The sequence below is a fragment of the Schistocerca cancellata genome, chromosome 8, assembly GCF_023864275.1.
Source record: "Schistocerca cancellata isolate TAMUIC-IGC-003103 chromosome 8, iqSchCanc2.1, whole genome shotgun sequence".
Lineage (NCBI taxonomy): Eukaryota > Metazoa > Arthropoda > Insecta > Orthoptera > Acrididae > Schistocerca > Schistocerca cancellata.
This window is the reverse complement of record NC_064633.1, coordinates 89,652,688-89,670,722: the sequence shown is the minus strand read 5'-3', so window position 1 is coordinate 89,670,722 and position 18,035 is coordinate 89,652,688.

Genomic DNA, 18,035 nt, shown 5'->3' with positions numbered 1-18,035 from the left:
TTTCTCGGTTTCAGGAATAATCACTGAAATGCGTAGCTTCGAAAAACGAGACATATATCATAATTCGGATTGGTGCCGGCACATAAATCGTCGGTTACAAGCTACCGAAATCTTATTGTCAGGCTTATCGCTGCAGTTTCCCAAGCAGCATATCTAAAATTTCGCTGTGACCTCATCCTGAAATTTGCAAGCAAAACGATGTCACTCTGTATTTCTCGTACCTCTGTTATTTATATACTGCTTTACCTAATGTCCCTTTTGTGTTTTCTTCTTCTGTCGCTTTTTCATCTCGATAAATGCGGCACTAGCTCTCAAGCAAAGAAGGGAATCCGTAGCACACTGCTTGCGCACTGAGCCAATGTGTGGACACGAGAACGCCAATGCGTGCACGCGTTCCTCAAATATTTGTTCCTGCCCTTTTATCCCCATGCATCTGCGTTTGCGCAGGTGGAAAGAGGCATCGTGTAGACATACGTTAATATCAAGTAGTTTTGGTTAGATTAATACGGCGTCCATAGTGCTCAATGTATGTTATTACAAGTTAGCCGTTGGTTAGTCCGAGCACCCTGATCGTAACTCCTTGTTTGTTCAAATGAACAACACAGTTAGATGGTTGAAGGTACCACAAAGTATAAATTCGTGAAACAAAACTGAGTTCAGAGTTTCCCAGAGCACAGAAACCTTTAATGGTATAGTGTCAGATACATTATCAGTCGGAAGCGCAGAAACTAAAAGGTATTTAACACTTGGAGAAAATAAAATTGAATTAGGCAACTATATAACGGAATGGGAGAATAATGAAGAAAAGGTTAAAATCAGTTTCCTTTCGGCACAGGTAAATGTAAAAGAAAAGCTAGTGCTATATAGTGATTAGCACTGGAGGAAAGATTATGGACGAATCTGTTTACTTCAATGAAATTCTTGACTTTCTGACTTGTACTAAATTAATAAATCTGAGATCACAGAAGAGGGATAATGAATCTGGGCCATAACGTTTCATTAAATTCATTAATTTGAAAGTAGTTCGCTATCCGCAAGTCAGTTAATTATTACTATAAGAATGATATGGCAGTGCTATACTTTTTTTCACCAAATGCCTCCTCTGCTTCTGTTATTTTTTCGAAAGAACATATTTTCAGCTTAAACATACTGGTGTATCTCGAACAGAACGGCCCCCCACATGGCAACCAGCTACGGAAACATCGATAATGTGGAGCCCGACTCGCGCCTTTATTCACATAATATCTACAAAGTCATAGATCACAAGTCAGATAGACGCAGTCAGTAACAAACCTACACTGTGTACCGAAAGTACAGTCGTATGGGGTATCAAGTGAATTCTCTGACTAAATTGAGGATTTTTTGGTCGCGAGGAAGTAGCCCGTTAACTTGGATGGACCGTAATTCGACAGGTGTAGATGTAACTTCAGGTGACACCACGGGAGTGTATTGGGGTTCTTGCTCTCCATACTGTATATTAATGACTGTGCAGACAATATTAATAGTAGCTTCAGACCTTTCGCTGTTGATGCAGTTATTACCTCTAAGTAGAATATAAAAAAATTACAAGTTTTCAGTGAAATTTCGGCATGATTTCGAAGTCACGATGTTAAGAAGAATTTCGCTGGAACCTGGCAAAGTTGTTGTTCTATTGATACACAACCGGTTTCGCGGCTTTCAACTTACATGGTAAAGAGTACTTTGTGGATATTAAAATTAATAAACAGACCTTAAAATTACTTACAGTGTTGAAAGGGCATATGTGTACTCACCGCTTCCAGTCAAGATATATTATCCAATGAACGCTGTCTAATTTATATTGGCTAACGAAGGGTGACAAAGATGAGATCCATTAAATACTTAAAAATTACTGATGACTGGATCATGTAGTGAGAGACCTTTCTTTTAAAATTTGCCTGCATCCAAAAGAGGAAAAAAATATTATACTGAGAGGACATGAAAATTTTTTTAAAAGGCCGGATTGGGAATGAAAGTACACTTATCAAATACGTTGCACCTGTTGATGCACCTGTAGGCAACGATACCTGTTGTGTATCAATAGAACAACGATTTTACCAGCTGTCAGCGGAATCCTTAACATCATGCTTTTCAACACCTGCAGATATCCAGAATACAAAATACTTCGTGGTTTCAAAGCGCTGCAAAGATTGGCAACTTGGCGTAATGGAAGTTTTGTGGATCCCTTTGGTACTCTTACAGACGGACGTTACCTGTGGTACTGGGCCTAAGTTTTTCTTTGAGGCATCTGTGGTGTATTATGGCTAAACATGGAGCTAACTTCCTTAGAGCACAGTGAATGGAGATGGGAAAATCAAGTCTTAAAGAACCCACCATGATGAACTATAAATAATAATTGTGGTGTGAGTGGTGTGTATCTTTGTGGCAAAGACGGTTGTCTCCTGATGTTGGCCGAAATACGTCACCCATGGTTCCAAATGAGACCCATCGTTTTCCAAGGCATTAAGATGAGGAGATCTAAAGGGCCAGGCGAAGTGCAGTAGGGTTCTTGAGCGTACATCACAATAACATGAACGAGATAGTCCAACTCATCGTACAATAATCATCAGCAAGACATCAGATAACCCGCAGGTTCGAATCCTGCCTCGCACATGGATGTGTGCGCTGTCCTTAGGTTAGGTAAGTTTAAGTAGTTCTAAGTTCCAGGGGACTGATGACCTCAGATGTTAAGTCACGTAGTGCTCAGAGCCATTTTTGAACATTAGATAGCCACCTCTGACGTGAACTGGTCACTCCCGACGTCGCAGGTCTCCGTGGACCATCAGTGCGTTCAACGCCTTGTAGAGGAAAACACACAGTTCTTCGGACCACACTTCATGGCAACAGTCGACTACTGTTCTGAATTGTTTGTCTATTGAAGAAGTGCAGATTAACGTGCAGCTGAAAGCAACGGCCTTTGCGTGGTAGCCATCTCCAGGTTTCCATTGCTTGCTGTTCCTTTTGGTTTGTTCGCTCAGGAACTGGTTCAGATGGACTTTGATTCGCTGACACTCTGATCGGGTTTGAAGTCAACTGTCACTGACAATGTGTGATATTCATCTCCGGTAGCTGTCGGTTAAGATACTTTTACGAGCATTATTCTTACATGGTTGCTTGTGGTACACCATTCCTTGTAGACACGGTAGATACGCCGACAAAGCGGACAACTTAATTCATGGTGTGGTCATGGACACGTCCAAACACCAAATCTCTTCTCTACAATTTTTTTAAGTCTCCAAGTAACGCATCTTACTGATTTAATTCCATACAATCGACTATTAGATACAGACTACCTCACTTTCACAACTTACGCCAACGGGGTATCATCGCACGACCGAGTGATACCAGTTCTACAACATTCACAGCGACAAGTGTGATCACTAAAAATGGGTCACTAATGTTTTTTCAAGTGACTTTATGATCCACAATCATTAATGAAGTGAGTGGATCAGCTGTGTTGAATTTAGTTCGCTTTTACAATTGAGCGGCGTCTTAGTAGCCAACACGAAACGTTGACGAAACATTCCTTTTCAGGAATTACGATACCGAGAAAAATTTTGTGGACGTCGTAGAGTCCGCCTTCGACGAAGCATTCCCTTCTGCCACGTTGTGACAACATTTGAAATAATTAATGGATTTCTGTTGCGTACAACGTTTTATTTTGAGGTAACGTAATTGTCAATTACTCTCCGCCAGTGGTGGGTGGTTTCTTGATGTCATGCATGTAGAAATCTGTTTGCTGGTAAAGGTGGCAGTTGAAGAGGTCCTCAAAGAAAATATTACGACCTACGCTACAGATACGATTCGAATGTTGTTGGATAGAAAACATTGTAAAAAAAGTTGTCCAAGGGCACAACATCAGGGGGCATGCAGACTATGATGTCAATTCCCAACCGAGCATATGGATAACTGCTTGCATTAATGTGACGACATTCGGCCATGCATTATCGAAACACAGCAACACTTGATGTAGTACTATTTTTGTTTTAGTTTAGCGGTATTTACTTGGTGTTTGAGTTGTTGAGAGTAATGACAGATGTAGATACATTTCTGAAACGCACATGAAAAAAAAAAAGAACAGCTCCATTGCATCACGCTCGACACACGGTGTCATCTTGAATGACAGGATACGTGTTTCTGTTTTATTCAACGGGCATAGCCATACACACTACTTTCCATACTATGTGCATTCAGAATAAATGTCTCACTATCTCTGAGTCCTCACACGTAATCAGTAATGCTAATTTAAAAACACTGTAATATGATTCGGAATAGATTGCGCAGAAGCTTGCAAGAGGCAGTTTCGGTTGTCGTAAAAATAATCATCCAAAAATGGAGTACTGAGTTTGCTTCAGTTATAAGAATAGGTCTTATATGTGAATCTTTGTAGAATCCAGGCATTTAGCGGTCAGTAGATCGCAATATTTGCTGACGAAATGCTAATTAATTCACTACATGCTGTATCTAGGACGTCAATTGTCGACAGAAGGCGTTACACGAGAAAGAATCTTCACAAACGTTACATTACAGTGTATAGTTTAAATCCAGATAAAAAGGTATTCTGTAGCGTTTATCGTCGTACAATTGTAACAACAAAATTATTCCTTAGATAATGAGGGTATGTTGTAACATGCTGCACAAATAAACCAAGTAATATATACGCTGTCTCGAAATTTTCCTGGATAGATGAAAATTGGTACTCCAATATGACAGGTACATTGCTTACCCTAATGGCAACAAACAGGTGGTATCGAGATTGATCTGCGTAACGACTGACAGTTGTTCGCAACGTCATTAACTGCCATAGTGCCTATTACGCTGGCAGTCAAGCATTGACGCCCTGCCGCCAGTCCATTAAAAGTTGCTGCCAGTGCATTTCGCGAAGCACTGCCGCCAATTCCGTTCCAATTAGCGTGATTGCGTGTACGGGAGATGGCGAGTTTGGCGCTACACGGGTCGTTGGCGTCGGTGACTCGTTTGAATTAATAAACGCTGCCTGCACCTACACATGCACCTGCGCAGTCAGTTTAAACACAACCGTTATCCATTTCAGCAGCAGGAATGACACTGTTGCAGGTATAGCAATAAAGAAGAGGCATTCTTTTTCAAGAAATAGACCAGTTAAATTTGTATAGTATGGCGACACTGGCATATTGGTTGAAGTTCCTTGTTTCATATGTCGGTTTTACAAGTAATATACCGGTTACGATACCTGCTTGCAATGCTTAAATATTGCGATACATATAGCTTAATAACATGCAGAAGTAGCTGTGATAACTATCAAATTTGTCGTCTACATGCTATAGTGAAAATCATCAAGCGTAGCTTGGTGTTTCAGGACACACAAGGAATTCTTAATAACGATTTTAGTGGTCGAAATATTGCAGATACATTGTAAATTCCCATCCGTTTACGTTATACACTACTGGAAATTGAAATAAGAACACCGTGAATTCATTGTCCCAGGAAGGGGAAACTTTATTGACACATTCCTGGGGTCAGATACATCACATGATCACACTGACAGAACCACAGGCACATAGACACAGGCAACAGAGCATGCACAATGTCGGCACTAGTACAGTGTATATCCACATTTCGCAGCAATGCAGGCTGCTATTCTCCCATGGAGACGATCGTAGAGATGCTGGATGTAGTCCTGTGGAACGGCTTGCCATGCCATTTCCACCTGGCGCCTCAGTTGGACCAGCGTTCGTGCTGGACGTGCAGACCGCGTGAGACGACGCTTCATCCAGTCCCAGACATGCTCAATGGGGGACAGATCCGGAGATCTTGCTGGCCAGGGTAGTTGACTTACACCTTCTAGAGTACGTTGGGTGGCACGGGATACATGCGGACGTGCATTGTCCTGTTGGAACAGCAAGTTCCCTTGCCGGTCTAGGAATGGTAGAACGATGGGTTCGATGACGGTTTGGATGTACCGTGCACTATTCAGTGTCCCCTCGACGATCACCAGTGGTGTACGGCCAGTGTAGGAGATCGCTCCCCACACCGTGATGCCGGGTGTTGGCCCTGTGTGCCTCGGTCGTATGCAGTCCTGATTGTGGCGCTCACCTGCACGGCGCCAAACACGCATACGACCATCATTGGCACCAAGGCAGAAGCGACTCTCATCGCTGAAGACGACACGTCTCCATTCGTCCCTCCATTCACGCCTGTCGCGACACCACTGGAGGCGGGCTGCACGATGTTGGGGCGTGAGCGGAAGACGGCCTAACGGTGTGCGGGACCGTAGCCCAGCTTCATGGAGACGGTTGCGAATGGTCCTCGCCGATACCCCAGGAGCAACAGTGTCCCTAATTTGCTGGGAAGTGGCGGTGCGGTCCCCTACGGCACTGCGTAGGATCCTACGGTCTTGGCGTGCATCCGTGCGTCGCTGCAGTCCGGTCCCAGGTCGACGGGCACGTGCACCTTCCGCCGACCACTGGCGACAACATCGCCCCACGTGTTGAGCAACTCGGCGGTACGTCCACCCGGCCTCCCGCATGCCCACTATATGCCCTCGCTCAAAGTCCGTCAACTGCACATACGGTTCACGTCCACGCTGTCGCGGCATGCTACCAGTGTTAAAGACTGCGATGGAGCTCCATATGCCACGTCAAGCTGGCTGACACTGACGCCGGCGGTGCACAAATGCTGCGCAGCAAGCGCCATTCGACGGCCAACACCGCGGTTCCTGGTGTGTCCGCTGTGCCGTGCGTGTGATCATTGCTTGTACAGCCCTCTCGCAGTGTCCGGAGCAAGTATGGTGGGCCTGACACACCGGTGTCAATGTGTTCTTTTTTCCATTTCCAGGAGTGTAGTATACACGAGAGACAGAAGGGTTCGTACGGCTGATTTGGTTCTCTGATCTCACGCATTAGTTGTAACGTCGTGATTTTCTTGTCCCTCGGTCAAAGACTTCTTTCCTAGTGTTGAGTCGTACGTATACCTGTTCAGAGTAGGTGAGTGGAACAGGTGTGTGGTCTCATGTTTATGTTATTCATCATGACGAAAGAGAAAGTGAAAAGTAAAACTCCTTCCCAGCAAAAAGTCGAATAGTTGGAAGGTGGCCTCCGAACTTAACGTCCCTATCCAACGGACGGATCACGGTCAACGGTGTCACGTTCCATAAACCGCTGCGAAGAGGTTTGCAATGTAAATCAGAACAATGTCGCAAAGGCTGGACACGAGGAACTTTACGTCATCATCTCTCCTTCCATCTCCAGCCAAATACTGACGTTGAAAATTTCTTTCACTACAAGGATTCGGCCGGTCATCTCCGAGGCGAGCTCCATCGTACAAGACCTGCGTTACTGACCTCTATTACCAAACCGGATCACTAATCAGAAATCTAATTAGCATCAGTCGCTTCCTCAGGTAGAATGTTTTGGCGTGGCACCTTACTAGACAGGCGCAAAAATACGTACTGGAAAGTGTGCATGATTGCAGAACGTAGAAAAACAAGAAGCATCATTTTACTGTTGTTGACTACTGTAGTCCAACTTTCAGCCTCATACTGCCATAACTACCAAACAGACAAATCCCAGTTGCCTCGACGGCCGCTGTAGCAGAGCGGTTCTAGGCGCTTCAGTCTGGAACGGCGCTGCTGCTACGGTCGCAGGTTCGAATCCTGCCTCGGGCATTGATGTGTGTGATGTCCTTAGGTTAGTTAGGCTTAAGTAGTTCTAAGGGGACTGATGACCTCAGATGCTAAGTCCCATAGTGCTTAGAGCCATTTTTGAAACTGTTGCCTCACAGTGTTTCATATCAATGAATGCCTCCTGTTAGTGAAATTGTGTCATGCGTTTCTCGTCTTCATACCGTCTATCCATGTAATCTTCAGCATTCTTCTGCACATCACATTCCAAAGCGTTAATTCTCTTCCTGTCTGTATAGTTTATCGTCCATGTAGCACTGACGTTTAAGGTTACACACTAGATAAATATTATCACTGTAGACTTCCTAGGACATAAACTTATATCTGTTGTGAATATAATTCTCATTTTTTAGAAACAAATTTTTTTCCTATTTGTAGTCTGTATTTTATATCCTCACTTTTTCGTCCATCGTCCCTTACTTAACTACCCGAACAGCAGAACTTATTTACTACTTTGCTGCCTCCTTTAATAATCTAATGCTCTCAGAATAACCTGATTTAATTCGACTACAGTGTTTCATTTTTGCCGATAGTGATTTTATACCTTCTTTTTAAGACTCCATTCACATCCTATCCTTTTGTCGTCTCTGAAAGAATCGCAATGTCATCGGTAAACCTCCAAGTTTTTATTTACTCACACAGGACATCAATTCTGTTTCCAAACTTACCTTTGATTTCTTTTACTGCTTGGTCAGTATACAGATGAAATGATTCAGGTCCCAAATGTTCATTCTCCTTCACTTATTTCCTCACTTATAACTACAGTGTGGTCTCTACACAAGTTGTAGATACACTTCGCTAACTATAGTTGATCTCTGCTACCTTCAAAATTTGAAGCAGCATTTTTCAGTGAGTACTGTCAAGGCCTTTCTCTAAATGTGAAAATGCAATTAATATAGGACTGCTTTTCTTGGGTAAGTCTTCTAACATAAGTGCGTGTGATCAGCATTGCCCCGCCTGTTCCTGCACTTCACCACAACTCTGCCTGATCTCCCCTGAGGTCAGCATCTGCATGTCATTCTGTAAATAATTCGTGTTGATATCTAGCAGTTCTAACTTACTGAACTTACGGTTCTGTGATAATTACACCTGTCAGCGACTACAGTATTTGGAATTAAATTTCTGACTTTTTTTAAGTTTTAGGGTATTTCACCTATCTTACATCATCTCGCGCATACTAGGTGAAATAGTTACGTCACGAAATCTTAGTATGCCTAAAGGAATGAAGTTTGCACCTGGGGGCTTATATCTCTCCCTTCCAGTTACATTTTATTCTCTTTCTTGTAGCCGAGCGGTTCTAGGAGCTTCAGTCCGGAACCGCGAGACCTCTACGGTCGCAGATTCGAATCATGCCTCGGGCTTGGATGTGTGTGATGTTCGTAGGTTAGTTAGGTTTAAGTAGTTCTAAGTTCTTGGGGAGTGATGACCTCAGATGTTAAGTGTCATAGTGCTCAGAGACATTTGAACCATTTTTCTTCTCTTTCCATAGTACTGTACTCTAATTCGTCTTCTTTGCATTGATCTCCTACATACTCCTTACCTTTAAGCCTTTCCACGTTCACTTGGCACTAGTTTGCTACTTGAACTCGTGATGTTCATACAGTTGCCCCTCTTTTCTCCAAAGAGTTCTTTAATTTTCCTTCGAGTTCTTCAAATTCGTCCATGTACCAGCTCCTTCATTTCTCGCGAGTGTACAACATCTTCGGTTTTATTCTGCAGTTCATAACCAATAAATTACTGTTATTATCCACACGAGAGTCTGTAAACGTTTTGCAATTCAAAGTTTGGTTTGAAAATCTGTCTTACCACTACGAAATCCATGTGAGACCTTCTAGAATCTCCAGGTGTCCCCCACGCACATAATTTTCTTTCATAATACTTCAACCAAGTGTCATCTCTAAGTTATGCTCTGTGCTAAAATCTGCCAGGCAGCCTCTCCTTTCATTCCTTTTCCCTAATCCTCGTTGTCTTACTATTTTGCCTTATATTTCATATCCCGCTATCGAATTCCAGTCCGCAATAGCAACTAAATTTCGTCTTACTTAACGGCCTGAATATCTTTTATTTCATTATATGATCTTTCAATCTCTTTACCTTTTGCGGAATTACATCAAGTTGTAGTGTCACGAGTGTTTATTTTAAGTGTGTCTTGGGTACTAAAATTCTTTCAGTAAGCTGTTGAGAGTAGCTCAGAATTTTTTTTTTAATTCATTTATTGTAATGTTCCGGCAGTATCCCTATTTGACTTTATACTTACATCCCTGTACTCACCTGACCAAAAGTCCTCTTCTTCCTGCTTCCACACGTCACTGATTTTCATTATATCTGACTTTACTGCACTCATTTCTTTTTCTGTATTTCCATTTCTCTAATGTAACTATTCGATCAAGAGATATAACATTTCACGCTGCTACTCATAAATTATCAATGTCGCTTTTTCCGATGCCAGTATCCCCTATGGTAATCCTTGCCCGGAAATGAAAGGGAATACTATTTCAATTTCAACGTGACAGGAAGTTCCAGAAAACACTACGTGGCACGCAATCAGATATCATAATCTTGTTTCAGTTAAAGAAAGGTAGCACTCCCCATTGTTTCCAAGGAATCAATAAGTCAATCACCTGCAGGTATTATTAGGAGTGTGTGTGAAGTAGTATTCCCAGCTTATAATGACGATGGAAAGGTATCGGATTTCTGGACTTTCAGCTGCACTGAGATTTATATTGACTATGCAGTACCTATGAAGTTTAAGCGAAGTATGTCAATATTGCGGAAATCCTGTTCTACACACAAGAGACACCCGCTCCTCTCGATTACCGTGCTGGCCGCCGGTGGGGGTCGGAGTCTGCGTTCGAATCTCTCGGTGGAAATTCTCGTCCCGGATTAAATTCCGTTCAACGACGGGCGCCTTATTGATTCGCAGGAGAGGCGACTGTCTCGTAACATGAGCGAGCGCTACCAGCTCTGCTCCTGAGAGGAATTCTACAACCTAGGACAAGAATGTCCATCCTGGAGCCCCGGGAGCCGAATCTGCTCCCCAGCCCCTTCAGCACCGTCTCTCACAGAACTCCGTCGCTCAGACTCATGGGGAGGAAGCGGGCGTCCCTAATCGAATAAAAATAAGAACGTCCACAATGTCTCGACGCGCTTGCGAAATACTACGCTTTTGACCTATGCCAAATCAACACATAACTTCAATGCTGCCATTCTGCTGGACACGTGAGGGTTGTTGATCAGTCATCTACAAGTGACGGGGATATTTTTCCAATTAATTATTTCTACTTCAGTATTATTCGATATTTGACGAAGATAATTTTATTTTGTATCAAGAGGCATTCGTACTAGTGAACCAATGTTCATCCGCGAATAAATGGACAACCATCATGAGTGATGACATAAAAATTTGTGCCGGATCGGGACTGGAATCTGAATTTCCCGCTTACCGCGAGCGGTCGCCGCACCCTTGGGTTATTCGCACAGGCTACAGAAAAATGGCCTCCTCCAGAGAAGTGTGTTGGTTCCAGTTCAATATATATACTAACGACCAGTCATTAGTCCCCAAGTGCAGGAGTTTCTTGTATGCTGATGATCTCGCAATGTCAACCCAAAGCACAAACTTCGATTCAATAGAAATCACCCTAAAGCGTGCTCTTCTAGGTCTTTCACAATATTATGGAATACACTAGCTTAACCAAACCCATCGAAGACACAAGTGTGTGCTTTCCATCTGAGAAATCGGGAAACCACCCCCAATTTAAAAATAGAATGGTAGGTGATTAAAGTGAACACTTTGACACTCCAGTGTACCTAGGAATAACAGTTGATAAATCTCCAACATTCAAAAAACACTGTATGAATTTCAGATCAAAAGTCTCCACCAGGAACAACCTAGTGAGAAAGCTGGCCGGGTGACAGTGGGGCAGTCAAGCTAAAGCCATCGGAACTTCTGCAATGGCATTATGCTACTCCGTTGCAGAGTATACTGTTTTGTAGAAGTCAGCGCGTGCCAGACAGATCGATATTGCCCTAACCGGCACATGCAGAATTATAACAGGTTGCTTGAAGTCAACTCCAGTCGAATGGCGCCACCATCTTGCAGGAATTGCACCACCTCCTGTTCGAAGAGAAATAGCAGCAAACAGGGAAAGAACGAAACTGGAGGAAGGAAAAGCGCATCCCATGCATTGGCAACAACTCTACCCACAACGATTAAGATGTTTCCTCAGAACAAGTAAAAAACTAACAACAGCTGATGAAGAAGCCAGGCTGCAACTAAGGAGGGCTCAGACATCGCATCCTCCTGGTTGGAAAAGATTTTCAGAATCTTTACCTCCTGGTCATGATGAGAACTTTCCGATCTGGTAGTCCTTGAATAGTCCGAGGCCAGGAGTGGGCAGGCCATGGGTCTGGCAGAATGGGGATACGTACATTGAAGAAAACAAAACCCAATGTGACTGCGGGGAAGAATAGACTGTTTAACACATGTTTCAATGTCAAGCCACCTACAAAGAAGATGGCCTTAACCAAGTAACGGAAAATTTACTGGAAGTGGCCAGATTTTGATCAAAAATTATATAAACTGCGGTGATCTGTCAACAATTGAATAAAACGCGTTTTATGTACGTTTCTGACACGAGAATGATGTGTATTCCTTTATACAGGTGGCAATTTAATTGAAAATCATTATGAAGAGGTTCGTAACCTTTATCACTAATATGTTGACAGAAACAAAGCGCAACACCAAAGGAATAGTACGACATAAACGAAAGTTGGTAGGCGTGTTTCTACATCTGAAAAATGATGTATATTGAAATTTCACGCCAATCACATTAGAGTGATGGAAATTGCGTTTGTCTTAATCACACTCTGTAACAGTATTGAGCGTTAGATACCTCCGAGATTTGACGTGGTGAGTACTCAAGAATGCTCTTAAGGTGACAAATATGACATTATCAACACCTGAGATTGGACGAGGGCGTGCAATAAGCTAAAAAAAAAGGATAGATGACCTTTCTGCGTTATTGCAGGAATGTAACCACCGTACATGATTGAAACATCCTGGCAGATTAAAACTGTGTGCCGGACTGAGACTCAAACTCGGGATCTTTGCCTTTCGCGGGCAAGTGCTCTACCAACTAAGCTACTCAAGCACGACTCACGCCTCGTCCTCACAGCTTTACTTCCGCCAGTACCTCGTCTCCTACTTTCCAAACTTCACAGAAGCTCTCCTGCGAACCTTGCAGAACTTGCAGAACTTGGTAGAGCACTTGCCCGCTAAAGTCAAAGGTCCCGAGTTCGAGTCTCGGTCCGGCACACAATTTTAATCTGCCAGTATGTTCCTCATCAGCGCGCACTCCACTGCAGAATGAAAATCTCATCCTGGAAACATGCCCCAGGCTGTGGCTAAGACATGTCTGCGCAATATCCTTTCTTCCAGGAGTGATAGTTCTGCAAGGTTCACAGGAGATGGTTCAAAATGGCTCTGAGCACTATGGGACTCAACATCTTAGGTCATAAGTCCCCTAGAACTTAGAACTACTTAAACCTAACTAACCTAAGGACATCACACACACACCCATGCCCGAGGCAGGATTCGAACCTGCGACCGTAGCAGTCCCGCGGTTCCGGACTGCAGCGGCAGAACCGCACGGCCACCGCGGCCGGCTTCACAGGAGATCTTCTGTGAAGTTTGTAAAGTAGGAGACGAGGTACTGGCGGAAGTAAGGCTGTGACGACGGAGCGTGAGTCGTGCTCGGGTAGCTCATATGGTAGAGCACTTGCCCGCGAAAGGCAAAGGTTCCGAGTTCGAGTCTCGGTCCGGCACACAGCTTTAATCTGGCAGGAAGTTTCATATCAGCGCACACTCCCCTGCAGAGTGAAAATCTCAGACCGTACATGATAGCTGGCAGCGGTGATCACGGGTATGTACCGTCTTAAGCAGACCGGTCTCCGGACGCCCTCGTTTCACTACTGAGAAGGAGGACCATTGTGTTCGGTGTATGGCTCTGGCGCATCGTTCTCCATCTGCAGCAGCAGTCTGAGCAGCGGTTGGCACCGCAGTGACATAATAGACTGTTATAAATCGCTTACATCAAGGACAGCCACGAACCACATGTCCTGTAGCGTGCATTCCAGTGATTCCAAACCACATCAGTGGTATAAAGCAAGAGCACATTGGAGGTCAGGGTGGAGGTGTGTTGTGTTTTATGATGAGTGCTGGTTCTGCATCAGTACCGGTGATGGCCATGTGTTGGTTAGGAGGTGGTCAGTTGAAGGCCTACAACGAACCGATCTGCATGCTAGACACACTGATCCTACACGTGGAGATATGGTATGGGGTGCGATTTCGTATTACAGCAGAATGACTCTCGTGGTTATCCCACACAACCTGACTGCAGATTTGTTCATCAGTCTGGTGAATCAACCTGTTGTGCTGCTATTTATGAACAGGATTCCAGCTGGTATTTTCCAACAGGATAACGCTCGCCCACATACCGCTGTTATAAACCAAAATCCTTCAAGTTGCCTTGGCCGTTTGATCACCAGATCTAGTTCCAATCGAGCACATATGACACATCATCGGACAACTCCAGCGTCATCCACAAACAGCATTAACTGTCCCTGCATTGACCAACGAAGTGCAGCAGGCATGCAGGCATGCAGGCACACAAACTGACATTCGGCACCTGTACGATACAATACATGCAAGTTTACATGCTTGCATTTAACATTTTGGTGGTTGCATCGGCTATTAATGTACCATCATAGCCGGCCGCTCTGACCGAGACGTTCTAGGCGCTCCAGTCAGGAACCGCGCTGCTGCTACGGACGCAGGTTCGAATCCTGCCTCGGGCATGGATGTGTGTGATGTCCTTAGGTTAGTTAGGTTTAAGTAGTTCTAAGTCTAGGGGAATGATGACCTCAGATGTTAAGTCCCATAGTTCTTAGAGCCATTGTACCATCATTTCATATTTGCAATGGCTTTTCTTGCACTTACATGACCTATGATCCCACAACATCAATCACTTACATATCTTACCCAGACAAATGTATTCTAGGTATTTAAGTGCCCTGCATTTATTATTTTTTGGTGCTGCGATTTCTTTTCCGTCAGTATATTAACATCATCATAGGAAAAGGGGCAATGTGGAAAAAATAACTGACCGGAAAATTTCTCTATTTTCACATATTATTACTATAATCTCAAATTTAATAACAGATTGATAAGACACACCCATTTTCGTGTTTAAAACAGCATTTTCTCTAAGTAAGAAATGTGTAAACTAGTAGTGCAAAACAAGCAGGAGAACATAATTTCAAAACGGATTATTTTCTGAATTTTTTTGTACATTTTTTTTACACTAGATTGGGAAGAAGTCATGCAGAAATAGTATATTCAGTAGCTGTTCAGTCAAGTACTAATACCTACAAACGTTACCTGGTTAACTCATTTGATATAAGTGATCCATTAAATCTAGTCACAATTCACACGTATCAAAGTCCATAATAAGACAAAGACGTCAATGACCTGATAATAGGAGATAAATAAGAAAAGGAAAGAAAATTCCCTGGAACATAGTGTGAGGGATAGAAAAACTAAGAATTACCTGCACAGAAATCAGGCATTAGGTTGATAAACAAGCAACGGTAATAGTGAACTATTCCAGTAGCTGCTTATTTAGACGAGTTTCAGTGCTGTAGTAATTTCTCGGTGCACAAAAACAATATGACATTTTGATGCTTGCATGGTGGGATGGTTGTTTAGTTAATGGATTCCTATTCGTACACACACACACACACACACACACACACACACACACACACATACACACACATACAGAGAGAGAGACCTCTGAGAATAGCCACAGAACTGAGATAATGAGTAGTTAGTGAGTTTAAGGAAGGAAAATGTTCGGCAGATAACTGTTGGTTGTGACACATCTAGTGAGAAACTAGTTCAGTAGAGAGATCATGAGTAATATTCATTGATTACATGCTTTTGACACCTTTGTTAGTCGAAAAGTATGCTAAATATTAAAGCTACTCGAACATTTATTTCAACAACTATGGGGTTTATGTAGCGCCACATAGACATGCACACACAGAGGGCAGACGCTATATGGTTGATAAACTTGGAGTAGGGTGTAATTTATCATCCATCCTATTAAACCCACATCGTGATAGTACAACTCGAAACTGGTAGACTATTCCCATTAGTCAAGTACCAAAACAGTACTCGGTTCACATAGAGTAGCGGCAGTAATTATTTAGACAAACATATATAAGAAAAACGAAGTATTCAAAGGAAAATCCTTGTAACTGTTATGTCACTTGATTAACAGAGCTAACAGGCAATAACAAAATGACTGTAGTTTGATAAAAGTCATGTTACAGCTTAAAAGAGTAGTGAAATTAGAATCTGTGTACGTAGCTATTAGTACTTGGTCGCAGAAGCTTTCGCCTTAATTACAGCAGCGCATCACAATGGCATGCAGTTAACGAGGGGATCCAAGCGATGCAGGGGATTTTTTGTTGTTCTATAACCAAAGTTTGCAATAATTGGTCGGGGTTGGAAAATTTTTGTCGCCTTAGCCTTCGATCGAGTTCCTCCCCCAGATGTTCGATCAGATTGAGATCCGGGCCTTTGCTAGACTATTTACGTGCCCTTACTCGCATCCTTCTCAACAAGTCTGCGACACAAGCAGAGGTGTGCTTAGTATCGTTGCCGTTCTGAAATTCCCATTGTAGTCCCATCTTTGACGTGGGGCCACATGGACGTTTTCATGATATTTGAAACGATCTATACTGCCATTAGGCAGTAGAGGGCCGACACGTGAACAGCAGAAGCAACCCCACACAACGACACTTCCTCCACCTTGCTTAATATTGGGTGTATGAAAACCGGGCACCGAGAAACGACGGAGAGACTCCATCCCGCCATAGGCCTGAGTGGTTCACAACAGGCCACAGCTGTCCACCCACCCCGCCGCCGCCCCACACCGAACCCAGGGCTACTGTGCAGTGCGGCCCCCAGTGGACACCCCTCCTCCCCCTGGGAACGTCTCATACCAGATACACTCCTGGAAATGGAAAAAAGAACACATTGACACCGGTGTGTCAGACCCACCATACTTGCTCCGGACACTGCGAGAGGGCTGTACAAGCAATGATCACACGCACGGCACAGCGGACACACCAGGAACCGCGGTGATGGCCGTCGAATGGCGCTAGCTGCGCAGCATTTGTGCACCGCCGCCGTCAGTGTCAGCCAGTTTGCCGTGGCATACGGAGCTCCATCGCAGTCTTTAACACTGGTAGCATGCCGCGACAGCGTGCACGTGAACCGTATGTGCAGTTGACGGACTTTGAGCGAGGGCTTATAGTGGGCATGCGGGAGGCCGGGTGGACGTACCGCCGAATTGCTCAACACGTGGGGCGTGAGGTCTCCACAGTACATCGATGTTGTCGCCAGTGGTCGGCGGAAGGTGCACGTGCCCGTCGACCTAGGACCGGACCGCAGCGACGCACGGATGCACGCCAAGACCGTAGGATCCTACGCAGTGCCGTAGGGGACCGCACCGCCACTTCCCAGCAAATTAGGGACACTGTTGCTCCTGGGGTATCGGCGAGGACCATTCGCAACCGTCTCCATGAAGCTGGGCTACGGTCCCGCACACCGTTAGGCCGTCTTCCGCTCACGCCCCAACATCGTGCAGCCCGCCTCCAGTGGTGTCGCGACAGGCGTGAATGGAGGGACGAATGGAGACGTGTCGTCTTCAGCGATGAGAGTCGCTTCTGCCTTGGTGCCAATGATGGTCGTATGCGGGTTTGGCGCCGTGCAGGTGAGCGCCACAATCAGGACTGCATACGACCGAGGCACACAGGGCCAACACCCGGCATCATGGTGTGGGGAGCGATCTTCTACACTGGCCGTACACCACTGGTGATCGTCGAGGGGACACTGAATAGTGCACGGTACATCCAAACCGTCATCGAACCCATCGTTCTACCATTCCTAGACCGGCAAGGGAACTTGCTGTTCCAACAGGACAATGCACGTCCGCATGTATCCCGTGCCACCCAACGTGCTCTAGAAGGTGTAAGTCAACTACCCTGGCCAGCAAGATCTCCGGATCTGTCCCCCATTGAGCATGTTTGGGACTGGATGAAGCGTCGTCTCACGCGGTCTGCACGTCCAGCACGAACGCTGGTCCAACTGAGGCGCCAGGTGGATATGGCATGGCAAGCCGTTCCACAGGACTACATCCAGCATCTCTACGATCGTCTCCATGGGAGAATAGCAGCCTGCATTGGTGCGAAAGGTGGATATACACTGTACTAGTGCCGACATTGTGCA